Here is a 12,568-nt window from a genome sequence, read left to right on the forward strand (position 1 = left end):
TGTGTGTGTGGGTGTGTGTGTGTGTGTGAGATCTTTCAGGACTTTGACTATATCACCTCATTCTCTCCTGACCTGTAAGGTTTCAAGAAGTCTGCTATTAGTCTAATATAAATTTCCTTGTAAGTGAAGATCCAGGCATGGTGGCACATGATTACAACTGTAATCCAAGTTACTTGAGAGGCCAAAGCAGGAGGATTAAAAGTTTGAGCAGCCTGGGCAATTTAGCAAGATCCTGTTTCAAGATAAAATAAAAAGGGCTGGTGATGCAGCTCCATGGTGGAATGCTTGCCTAGCATGTGTGAGACCCTGGGTTTAATCCCCAGTATTGGGGGCGGGGGAAGTGACTTGATATTTTTCTTTTGCTGTTTCTAGAATTCTGTCCTAGCTTTGTGTTTTTGACTGTTTGACTGTAATATGGCGTGGAGAGGATATTTTTGATCAATTCTATTCAGTATCCTTTGAGCTTCCTAGACTGGGATGTCTATATCTCTCCCAAGATTGAGAAAGTTTTCAGCAAGTATTTTGTTGAATAAATTTTATATGTCTTTTTCCCTTCTCTTCTCCTTCTGGAATACCCATAATGCAATTGTTTGCTTACTTAAAGTCTCAAAGGCTTTCTTTATTCCTTTTCTGTTTTTTTTTTTTTTTCTAAGTAGGTTATTTCAAAACAACTGTCTTCAAGCTTAGGAATTTTCTTCTCACTAAATAATTCTACCGTTAAGTTTCTCAACATATATATATTTGTTGACAATAGACCTTTATTTTATTTATTTATATATGGTGCTGAGAATCAAACCCAGGGGCCTCACACATGCTAGGCAAGTGCTCTACCACTGAGCTACAACCCCAGCCCTCAATTTCATTTTTTGAGTTCTTTAACTACAAGATTTATCCATGTGTTATTGTTTTTGTTGTTTTGTTTGTTAAGAACCCAGGTGTGCTTAACCACGGAGCCATATCCACACCTCTTTTTATTTTGGGAAAGGGTCTCGCAAAGTTGTTTAGGATCTCGCTAAATTTCTGAGGCTGGCTTTGAATTTACAATCCTCCTGCTTCAGCCTACTGAGCTGCTGAGATTATAGGTATGTATCACCATGCTATATGTGATTCTTCTCAAATGATCTCTTGTTGCTAAATTTTTCATTCTATCATGAATTGTCTTCTTCATTTTGTTACATGGAATTCTTTCTTGTATCTCAATGAGTTTCCTTAAAATTATTCTTTTGAATTATTTGTCAGACAATTGGATGATTTCATTTTCTTTGGGGGTCTGTGCTACAGGTAATGCATTATGTACCTTTTTTTTTTTTTCATGTTTCTTGCATCTCCACCTTGGTATTTGTGCATCTGGTGGATCAATTGCCTCTTCTAATTTTATAGGGTGCCCTTCATTGTAAAAGTCTTCTTCCAGTGACGTGTCCTAGCGTATTTGCTAGGTATGCTGCATTGGCTTTGGTTCTAGGCAAGCACTTTAATGTCATGTCTGTATAGCTTCTTCAGCTGTCATCAATGTTGGTGATATCTGTGCATGTCTCAGTGGCCTAGGTTGGGGGTTGGGAGTCAGGCAGGATTGTACCATCAGCTGGGATACAGAGATCTTCTGTGGAGTGGGTTCACTGGTAGTTCTGAGCAGGTCATGTGAGGGTAGAGCCACCCCAATATGCCCGAGGGGGTATAGTGAGTATGCCTGGTGGCAGGATGGGATACCTTACATTTTCTGAGGGCCAAGTAGGGGGCCAGGCTATACCAAGTGGGGGCAGACAAAGCACCTGTCCGTGTTCAAGGGCTGAATGGGTGACTTCATGGAGACTCCAGGGATGGACCTGCATAGGGATCTTTGCAACAGATGTTCGCCAGGCCAATAATGGGTGGGTGAAGCCAAGCATATGCTTCTAGAGGCCAAAGTGAGCCAAGCTTCTGAGAATGGCTGCTCAACTGCTTCTTGGGGCTACAGGAGGATGGGCAAGGCCATCCAGTTGCTTTCCAAGGGACCATGTAGACCAAGTCACTCAGGAAAGGCTGCTGGGCTGCTTTGGGGGCTCACAGTGAGTGAGTGGGCTGTCTGACTACTTCCTGAGGCATCAGGAGAGTGGGAGGGGCCACCTGGCTGCTTCCTGGGGCTAAGGATGCAACTGCAGGGGGCAACTGCGCCAAGCTTCACAAGACCTTCATTGAGTGGGTCTCAAGGTGTCATTGTGCAGCAGGAGGCTGGGTGTGGGAGGCCACAATGCGACATGGGCTTTTGTCTCCTGAGCATTGTAACCTGCCATTTCTCCAAACTGGGTTCAGTGCCTATAAGGGCTGCAGGCTTCTTCAGCAGCAAATGCTTCAGGTATCTGTATTTTAAGTAGAAAGTGCAGTAGGCCTTCTGCTTACTCTCTCCCTGCCAAGCAAAGTCCCTCTGGGTTCAGGGTTGATCTCAAGAGACAGAACCATAGATGTTGTGTGTTTAGTTCCCTTCTTTATAAGGCTATTGTGTATCCCTGTGCTCTGCAACATCTCTGCTGTATCCCCACTGCACTGTGGTGCTCTGCCTCAAATACTCCAGTGATACAGCTACTGGGTTTTTTTTCCCCCTTGTTTTGGTCTTTTGATGTGGAGGGAGGTGCGGCAGGCACATAGAGTCAACCACCTTGGTTTGCTATAGCTATTTAAAGATATGGAGACAAAGAGGTCTTCCCTTCCTAAATGGCCACAGAGCAGAAATAGCAATAATATTCAGGATTCTAGGACTCTGTCTCATCATGATGTTCATTGTTAAAGTGACCATTCTTTTAAAAATAACTAATACAAAGAAGGTCAGGGTCACAGTCTCTCAAGAACTCACATTTTAAAGAGAAAGGCATTAAGAAGAAGATATTTATGAGTCTTGATTCTGTATAGGTATGGTTATTTAAGAAGATTCAGGAAAGGTTTTGTGTTTGTGGTCATTACTTTAAAAAGCATTGATTAAATTATTGGTTGCATCTTTTTTAAAAAGTTGCATTTTTCTGATCATACAACATGTAAAACATTCTTGTATGATCAGGATGAATGTAATAACTAGTACAACATTTAGTTATTTAGTCTGACATGAGCTATAACAAGTATTAAATTTAATATTCTACTTAAAGATATAAGAATTCAAATGTCTGTAGTCCCATTTAAGACTATGAAATAAAACAACTTAATCAAATTGCTTAATATCACAATTCCTTACTCTTTACAAATAGGTGTAGCTTGCCACTTGTCTCCTGGGAAAGACCCCTTTAGTCTGATCTAATGACCTACTTCTATGACAATTTGAATTGCCAGTTGACATATTGTAGATAGAAACCATTGTTGGGTGTGATGTGGCCACAGAAAGGGTGTAACATGCACTGTATATCCTTCAAAAGGGAAGTAACTTTGGTGGGAGAGTATTTCAGTTTTGAGGGTCTTTATTTAGTAAACTTTGGGTCAAAAGGGGTGGGGTAACAAAAACCGAAACAAAACACAAACTGCTGGCTTAAACCTATGAACTCTAAAAGTCTCAGCAAATACAGAAGATCTATCATATTGGTGTCCTCCCTGGGTACCTAACAGACCTCCTGGTACCAAGTAGGTGCTTTGTAAAAGTTTCTGAATGTCCCTGGGCTCAGTGGAACACATCTGGTATTCTAGCTGGAGGCAGGAGGATCATGAGTCCAAAACAAGCCTTGGCAATTTAGCAAGGCCCTAGGCAACTCAGCAAGACCCTATCTCTAAATAAAATATAAAAAAGGACTGGAAATGTGGCTCAGTGATTAAGTAGATTCAATCCCCAGTACCTCCCAGCCCACCTCCCCCCAAAAATTTCTGAATGCTGGGGGCTGGGGATGTAGCTCTGGGGTATGCTTAGCATACTCAAGTCCCTGAGTTCAATCCCCGGTACCCAAAACAAACAAACAAAAAAACTAGTTAAAAAACTTGTGAATGCTGAGTGGATTAGCCTCCTCCAAGAATATAGAGAAAGGCTTAAATGAGTAAGCACTGTCCAGGACTCTGAAGCTGCCTTCTTTTGATTACTTGGCAAAGAACAACTTTGAAGGTATAAGAAGAAAAGAGAGAGACTAAAGAATTTGGTAAACCCTTTACCAGTTAACCAGTTTTCCCTTGGCTTGACCTTTTCTACCCCCATTCCCCAAGTGTAACTGGTTTTTCCTTCCCATTCAAGCCTTCCTAAAAATAAATTCCTTTTGTAATCTCTCTCTCCTGTCACCACGATTCATTTCCAATCTCACACCTCTTTAACCTCCTGAAAAATAGAGCTGACCTGAAAAGGGAAGTGGGGAGGGGAATACAAAGAAAAAACTCAGCAAAATCTTGAATTTTCTTTGTATATTTGTATTGCATTGCTAGTTATGTTCACTGGTGAGGAGTGGGCTGCAGATTTTTATTCTAAGGTAGTTACTGGGTAATCTGGAGCTTTATCAAGGAGTTAGTTTCCAATTCAAAAGAATATTTACCCTCAATTTATTATTAATTCTAAGCGTCTAAAGCCATAAACCAAGCCTACACAGTTAAGGTCACATCACTGACTCATTTTCTGCTAAAATTTAAAGATGAAAATAGTATTGAGATTGTCTATAATACAAAATATTGAATAAATCTGCCTTTTAGTATGTTTGTTAATTATATACAGCATTTGAAAATTCATATATCCCTGGTGGTATAGCTCAGTAGTAGAGTGCTTGCCTCTTGAGGCCCTGGGTTCAATCCCTAGCACTACAAAAGAAAAACAACCCCCACCCCCCCAAAAAATCTGTCTATTGAAGACGTATTACTTAATTGTTGGCAGCAGGTCCACCCTGGCCCCTGGAGCCCTACCTCCACTAGTTTGTTCTGCATGCCAGTGTGGCCAGCTCACAAGGCCATGGCGAACTTGCGGTTTTTCTGTTCCTGCTTATCCGTCTGAGACATATGTATCCCACTGGAATGCCTTGACCTTTTCTGGTCTGATGGACTTATTGTTAAGGGAGGTTTCGGTACCTGACAATAATAGATGTGGAAACTAAATTTCTCCCCCCTCCCTCCTGCTTTTGGGTAGTTTTCCACTTCTGCTGCTTGGGGTATAAAAAAAGGTGTGTTAGCAATAAAGATTGTTATTGACTCCTGGATGAAGAACCTTGGTGTCCTGTGTGTCTTTTAACCTCGCCGTCCCTCGCCGGACTCGGCTCCCTTGGCCGGACGCGGCAATTGGAGGTTCCCACCGAGATCCGGAAAGCAGGGGTAAGCGGACGGGGCTCACCTTCTAAGAAAGAAGGGGGAGGATTGGTTTAAAGATAATTTAAAGAGACAGGGTATGTACCATGGGTAACTCAACAGCGAAGGTTCGTCTGGCCAACGAACTAAAAGAGCTGTTAAATACACAAGGAACAGGAATAAAAACTAAGACTGCAACCGAATTCGTTGAAATTATTGCCCAGGCTTGTCCTTGGTTTCTGACAGGAGGATTTCTTAATAATAGTGACTGGGACCTGGTGAGGCATGACCTTCAGAAATTATTGAGGGACCGGGGCTCGGACAGTGTCCCAGTTGCCACTTTTTCCTTATGGAGGTTGGTAAAGGATGCTTTATTAACAGATAAAGTAAAGATCAAGGATCAACTTGCTGAATGTGAACAGGCCCTTAATCAGGTGCAGGAGGAGCAAATGGCAGAATCCTTAAAGGATGAGGGTCCTCTTGAGGACTCGGGCTCAGGGGGTAGGAAACGCCTCCAGATTTCTAAGCCCAAAAAGGATCCTGAGGACCTCAGTTCTCTCTCTGAGGAAGAGGAGGGATTAGAAAGGGAGATAGAGGAACTAGAACATCGCCTTAAAAGGGCAAATGTGAGGGTGCCTAGGGCCCCCTCAGTTGCCGCACCTCTTCCCTATAATCCTGATTGGAATGAGGACGCCCCTACTAGACGGGCGGGGGTCCACTGGGGTTCTAGAGTGGCTCAGGTTTTTCCAATGATTGAAAACGCCGATGCTGATGGACAGCCGGCCAGAGCCCATGTCCCCCTAGCCTTCAAGGACATAAAACAGCTTAAGGAGGCGGTCATTAATTATGGACCTCATGCCCCTTTCACATTGACCCTCTTCGAGTCCTTCTCAGCCAGTCAACTAATACCTAATGATTGGCAGCAACTTTGCAGGGCTGTGTTATCTGGAGGGGATTTCTTATTGTGGAAAAGTGAATATCATGAAAGGTGCCGCGAGCTGGCTCAGATTAACCTGAATGCGGGCCATCAACGGCGAAATGCTGAAATGTTAACAGGAACTGGGCAGTATGCCACCATAGGCCAACAAATTAATTACGACCCAGGTGTTTATGCTCAAATAGCCTCAGCTGCAGTCCATGCCTGGAAAGCCCTGCCCATTTCTAAGACTGAAACAAAAATTTCCAAGATCTCTCAAGGGCCCTCTGAACCTTATTCGGACTTTATAGCCCACCTAATGCAGGCTGCTGGAAAAATATTCCCTAATCTGGAACAGGCTATGCCACTTATTAGACAACTGGCATATGAAAACGCTAACACTTACTGCCAAAATGCTATTAAGTCCTCCCGGGCCAAAAGTATAGATGACATGATTCGAGCATGCAAAGATATAGATGGGCCTCATATTACTGGTCAGGTTTTGGCTGCTGCCCTTAAGACTGGAATGCAAAAAGCTGATAACAGGGGAACCCGCTCTAAGGGGTGTTTTAAATGTGGAAAAGAGGGACATATAAAGAGAAACTGCCCGGAAAGGAGCGAGGGTGCTGGCAGAGGGATGCCTGGAATTTGTCCTAGATGTCATAAAGGAAATCATTGGAGCAGTGAGTGCAGGTCAAAATTTGACATCCAGGGTAACCCAATACCGTCGGGAAACGGGAACAGGGGCCCGCCCCGGGCCCCAGAAGCCAAAGTGTACGGGGCAGTGCAGGGACAAAACAGTGCCCCAGGGAGTGGGCGTCTCCAACGCCTCCCACTGACCAACCCCTTTCTATCTGGGAACTCCCCAGGGGAACACCAGGAAGCGCAGGACTGGACCTCAGTTCCACCTCCCGAGCGGTATTAACTCCCCAAATGGGACCTCAGACGCTGCCTACTGGGGTTTTTGGGCCCCTGCCAGAGGGGACGGTGGGACTAGTGTTGGGACGAGGTAGCGCAACTCAGTGGGGCTTAAAGATTCTTACGGGGGTTGTTGATGCTGATTATCAGGGAGAAATAAAAATAGTAGTAGAAGCTACCCAAGGAATTGTTATTCTTCCCCCCGGGGAGCGTATAGCTCAATTGCTGCTGCTACCCTTAGCTTCCATTCCTGGGCACACCCTCCGTGGGTCCCGGGGCGACGGCAGCTTTGGCTTCACTGGAACTCCCCAGGCCTTTTGGGTAGCTCATTTGGATTCAGGTCCCAACCTGACCATTGAGATACAGGACAAGGCTTTCAAGGGAATACTAGATACGGGGGCGGATGTCTCTGTCATTTCTGAAAAACAATGGCCACCTGCCTGGCCCCTCCAGAGTCCCTCGGCCATATTACAGGGGATAGGACAGACCCGACCAAAAAGAAGTGCTTCCTTTTTAAAATGGAGAGATGGCGAAGGACATAGTGGCCATTTCCAGCCTTATGTGGTGACTGGACTCCCCACGAACCTTTGGGGGAGGGACTTGCTTCATCAAATGGGGGCTATTCTTACTACCCAGACTTTAAAAGGAAATAATAACTTTGTTAATGATGCAATGCTAGACATGGGATGGATCCCTGGAAGGGGACTAGGAAAGAGACATGAGGGCAAAATATCACCCGTGGATCCAACAAAACAGGTTACCCGGCGGGGAAGAGACCGGAGAGGACTGGGAAATTTATCCTAGGGGCCACTGAAGTGCGGCCACCTCCACTGTCCATTACTTGGTTATCAGATGACCCTGTGTGGGTAGAACAGTGGCCCCTAACTAAGGACAAATTACAGGCCGCTTCCCTATTAGTTCAAGACCAGCTTAAGTTAGGACATGTGGTGCCCTCTACCTCCCCTTGGAATACCCCTATTTTTGTTATACAAAAGGGGTCTGGGAAGTGGAGACTTCTTCAGGACCTACGGGCTATTAATAAAACTATGCAACCCATGGGACCCTTACAGCCAGGGCTACCCTTTCCTACTGCGATCCCAAAGGATTGGCATCTTATTGTCATAGATTTAAAAGATTGTTTCTTCTCTATCCCCTTAGACCCACGAGACCGAAAGCGTTTCGCTTTTTCCTTGCCTTCCACAAACTTTAGGGAACCTTACCAACGGTATGAATGGACCGTCCTACCTCAAGGGATGACTAATAGTCCTACAATGTGCCAATATTTTGTAGCTGAGGTTTTGCGACCCTTTCGACAGCAGTTCCCACAGCTCTACCTCATTCATTATATGGATGACATCTTACTGGCAGGGCCCAAGAAAGAAAGACTTCTTCAATCTTATGAAGTCCTCCAATCCCTTCTAAAAGGGGCAGGGCTGGTCATAGCACCTGAAAAGGTGCAGTTTCAACACCCTTACAATTATTTGGGATACATCATTAATAACATAGGAATCTTTCCCCAGAGACCCCAGTTCCAGATAAATCAGCTCAAAACTTTGCATCAGTGGCAGACATTCCTCGGAGAAATACAGTGGCTGCGCCTTTCCTTTCATATTCCAACTGGAGAGCTCAAACCCCTGTATGACCTCTTGCGAGGAGATCCTTCTCCTACGTCGTGTAGAGTACCTACACCAGAAGCCTTACGAGCACTGAGGCTAATAGAAGAGGCTCTGCAGGACATGCAGATTACGCAGATAGATTATTCTCTGCCCTTGTCATTTATAGTTCTACCTTCTAAAATTACTCCCACAGGAGTGTTCTGGCAAACGGGTCCCATTTATTGGGTCCACTTGCCGGCTTCTAACCCCCGGGTATTGACTCCCTTTTATGAGCTAGTTATTAACTTAATTTGGAAGGCTAAATATTTGGGTGATGCATTGTTTGGAAAAACCTTTGACATACTTATTCAACCTTACACTCAAGATATGATACACAAGTTACAACAAGAACATGACCTTTGGTGTCTTTTCCTGTGCAGCTTCAAGGGTCAGATTGATAATCACTTCCCTAAACATAGACTTTTGGAGAGCTTTAAAAGGTGTCCCATTATCTTCCCAAAGATTATGAAAAGGGAACCTATTCCAAAGGCCCAAACTGTATATACAGATGGGGCCAAGAATGGATTTGCCATCGTTTTTGATGGATCTCAAATTCTCCGACAACCTGTGTCAGGTCAGTCTGCCCAAAAGGCGGAAGTTGAAGCTTTAATCATAGCTCTCAAAGTCTATAGTTCTATTCCTCTTAATGTATATACTGACAGCTTGTATGTAGCCAATCTGGCTCTAGTCATAGAAACAGCATCATATATTGGAAAGCAATCCACCATCACAGAACAACTACAGGTAGTTCAGCTTCTCATTTGGGCTAGACGAGATCCTCTATACATTGGCCACATCCGAAGCCATTCAGGGCTCCCTGGACCTTTGTCAGAGGGCAACGCAAAAGCAGACGCTGCTACTCATGCTGTTGGCCTTTCCTGTGTGACGACCGAATATGACAAGGCCTTACAATTCCATAACAAATTTCATTTAAATGCACAGTCTTTACGCTTCCACACAGGATGTTCACGAGACCAAGCTTTACAAATTGTCTCATTATGTCCAACCTGTGCACCATTTATTCATTCTCCTTCCCTTGGGGTTAATCCAAGAGGACTACAACCTAATGATGTCTGGCAAACTGATGTTACACACTTCCCTAGCTTTGGTAAGCTCTCCTTTATACATGTTTCCACTGACACATATTCTGGCTTCATTTTTGCCACCTTACATACTGGAGAGAAGGCTAAGGACGTAATCAGTCATCTTCTAAAAGCCTTTTCCTCCATGGGCACCCCACGATGCCTCAAAACCGATAATGGTCCCGCATATGTAAGCCAGGCGGTTCAACGGTTTTGCACCCAATGGGAAATTAATCATAAGACTGGAATCCCTTATAATCCACAGGGACAGGCTATCGTGGAACGAGCCCATCAACATTTAAAAACTTATTTACAAAAAATAAAAGAGGGGGAGATATACCGGAATTGTCAGGGACCACAAGCACTTCTAAGCATAACCTTATTTACTTTAAATTTTTTACTCACTGACACTGGAGGGCGCACGGCTGCACAACGCCATTTTTCCCCTCCCACTGTACAAGATGCTCAAATAAGGTGGAAAGATTTATCCACTGGAAAGTGGCAACCCCCGGCTCCACTCTTAGCTAGAGTGAGGGGAGCTGTATGTGTTTTTCCCCCAGGAACTGAGAAGCCCATTTGGATCCCGGAGCACTGCACCAGACCGGTAAATGAAAATTCAAGACAAAATGAAGTTCCCAAGATGGCTGATCCTGCCGCTGTTGTTCTCACCCCTTCAAGTGAGTGCCGAGACACACCTCATGAGCTGGACCCCACTTGTGGCATTCCTTCTGGACAGGTTTGCTGAAGGAGGGCTTGACCCCCCACCTGGGAATATTCATGAATATCTTTTTGGAGCCCCTTGTGAGTGTAAGGGAGGGCCCCGGCACTCGGCCCCCTCTGGTTATATCCAGAGCATTGATTGTGGGACTAAAGTAGCCTATATGGCGGCTGAACTCAATCAAAACATCAGAGGATTTGAGCAACCAAAATGGGTACGGCTATACATTCTTACCGCTGCCTATCTCAACAGCTTATAGATGATGTGCAAACCCTGTCGGGAACCATTAAAGACTTACAAGACCAGATAGACTCTCTAGCAGAAGTAGTTCTTCAGAACAGGCAGGGTTTAGACTTGCTTACTGCCAATCAAGGGGGAATTTGTTTAGCCCTTGGGGAGAGGTGCTGTTTTTATGCTAACAAATCTGGCATAGTTCGCACAAAAATTAAACAACTCCAAGAAGACCTAGAAAAAAGGAGAAGGGAATTATTTGAGAACCCTCTCTGGACTGGACTTAATGGATTTTTGCCTTATCTTCTTCCCTTATTGGGGCCATTGTTAGGCCTCCTTCTAGTAGTGGCAATAGGACCCTGCATTGTAAATAAGATAGTACAATTCATTAAGGATCAAATTAATATCTTAGCCTCTAAGCCAATACAGGTTCACTATCAACGCTTAAAGATGGATGATCGCCTCTCTGAGATATACTTCAGACCGATCCAAAGATGAGTGTCCTCCTTAAAAGAAGAACTCCTGCCATATCTTTTCTCTATGCATACCTCTCCCTCTTGCCTTCCTGCACTAGGATCTTTGCTGTCTAATCTCTCGGTCCAATCACATCTGCCATTCGGTGGTGACGGTCGTGGGTCCCGTAGGTGGAGACGGTTAAGCGTTCACCGCAATAATGTCTTGATGGGTCATAACACCTTGAGCTGATCTTGTAGTACCCAGTGACGGGCAACTTTCACGCTTGCTGTGCGACCTAAGACAGGGAATCGGGGCCTTCCCAGAGACGGGTAAGCATCGCAAGGGCTGTGAACGACCTAAGACAGGGGCTACTTGATTCCCACTGGCATGCAAAAAACAAAAGAGGGGGACTTGTTGGCAGCAGGTCCACCCTGGCCCCTGGAGCCCTACCTCCACTAGTTTGTTCTGCATGCCAGTGTGGCCAGCTCACAAGGCCATGGCGAACTTGCGGTTTTTCTGTTCCTGCTTATCCGTCTGAGACATATGTATCCCACTGGAATGCCTTGACCTTTTCTGGTCTGATGGACTTATTGTTAAGGGAGGTTTCGGTACCTGACAATAATAGATGTGGAAACTAAATTTCTCCCCCCTCCCTCCTGCTTTTGGGTAGTTTTCCACTTCTGCTGCTTGGGGTATAAAAAAAGGTGTGTTAGCAATAAAGATTGTTATTGACTCCTGGATGAAGAACCTTGGTGTCCTGTGTGTCTTTTAACCTCGCCGTCCCTCGCCGGACTCGGCTCCCTTGGCCGGACGCGGAACTTAATAATAGGGACACATTCTGAGAAAAGTGACATTGGTTGATTTCATCGTTGTGTGAACATCAAAGAGTGTATTTACACAAACCTAGATGTGTAAGGTAATCACTGAATGTGATTCAAGAGATGTGATGTGACCAATGTGATGTGACCAAGAGACTGGTGAAGCATAATGTCTGGTTTTCATGCCATTGCATGAGATGTGCCTCCCTCAAACCTAATTAAGATGTTAACATATGATCTTTGTGATATGAGAAAGAAAAATAAAAAAATAAAAAGAGAGAGAGATGGGCTGGGGCTGGGGCTCAGTGGTACAGCGCTTGCCTGGCACATGTGAGACACTGGATTCAATACCTAGCACCACATAAAAATAAAATAAAGGTATTGTATCCTCCTACAACTAAAAAAAAATACATACTATAAACAAAAGAGAGAGACATGGTAAACATAAGATATATATTCCTTCTATTGATGTTGAGAAACTGATGTGACTCCATTTTTGAAAACAGCTTCTACCTCAAAGCCCATCCAAGGAAACAGGCATGACCCTTGTCCTTGGAAAAACTCACAGAGAG

Source organism: Marmota flaviventris, chromosome 12 (assembly GCF_047511675.1).
Source record: "Marmota flaviventris isolate mMarFla1 chromosome 12, mMarFla1.hap1, whole genome shotgun sequence".
Classification (NCBI taxonomy): domain Eukaryota; kingdom Metazoa; phylum Chordata; class Mammalia; order Rodentia; family Sciuridae; genus Marmota; species Marmota flaviventris.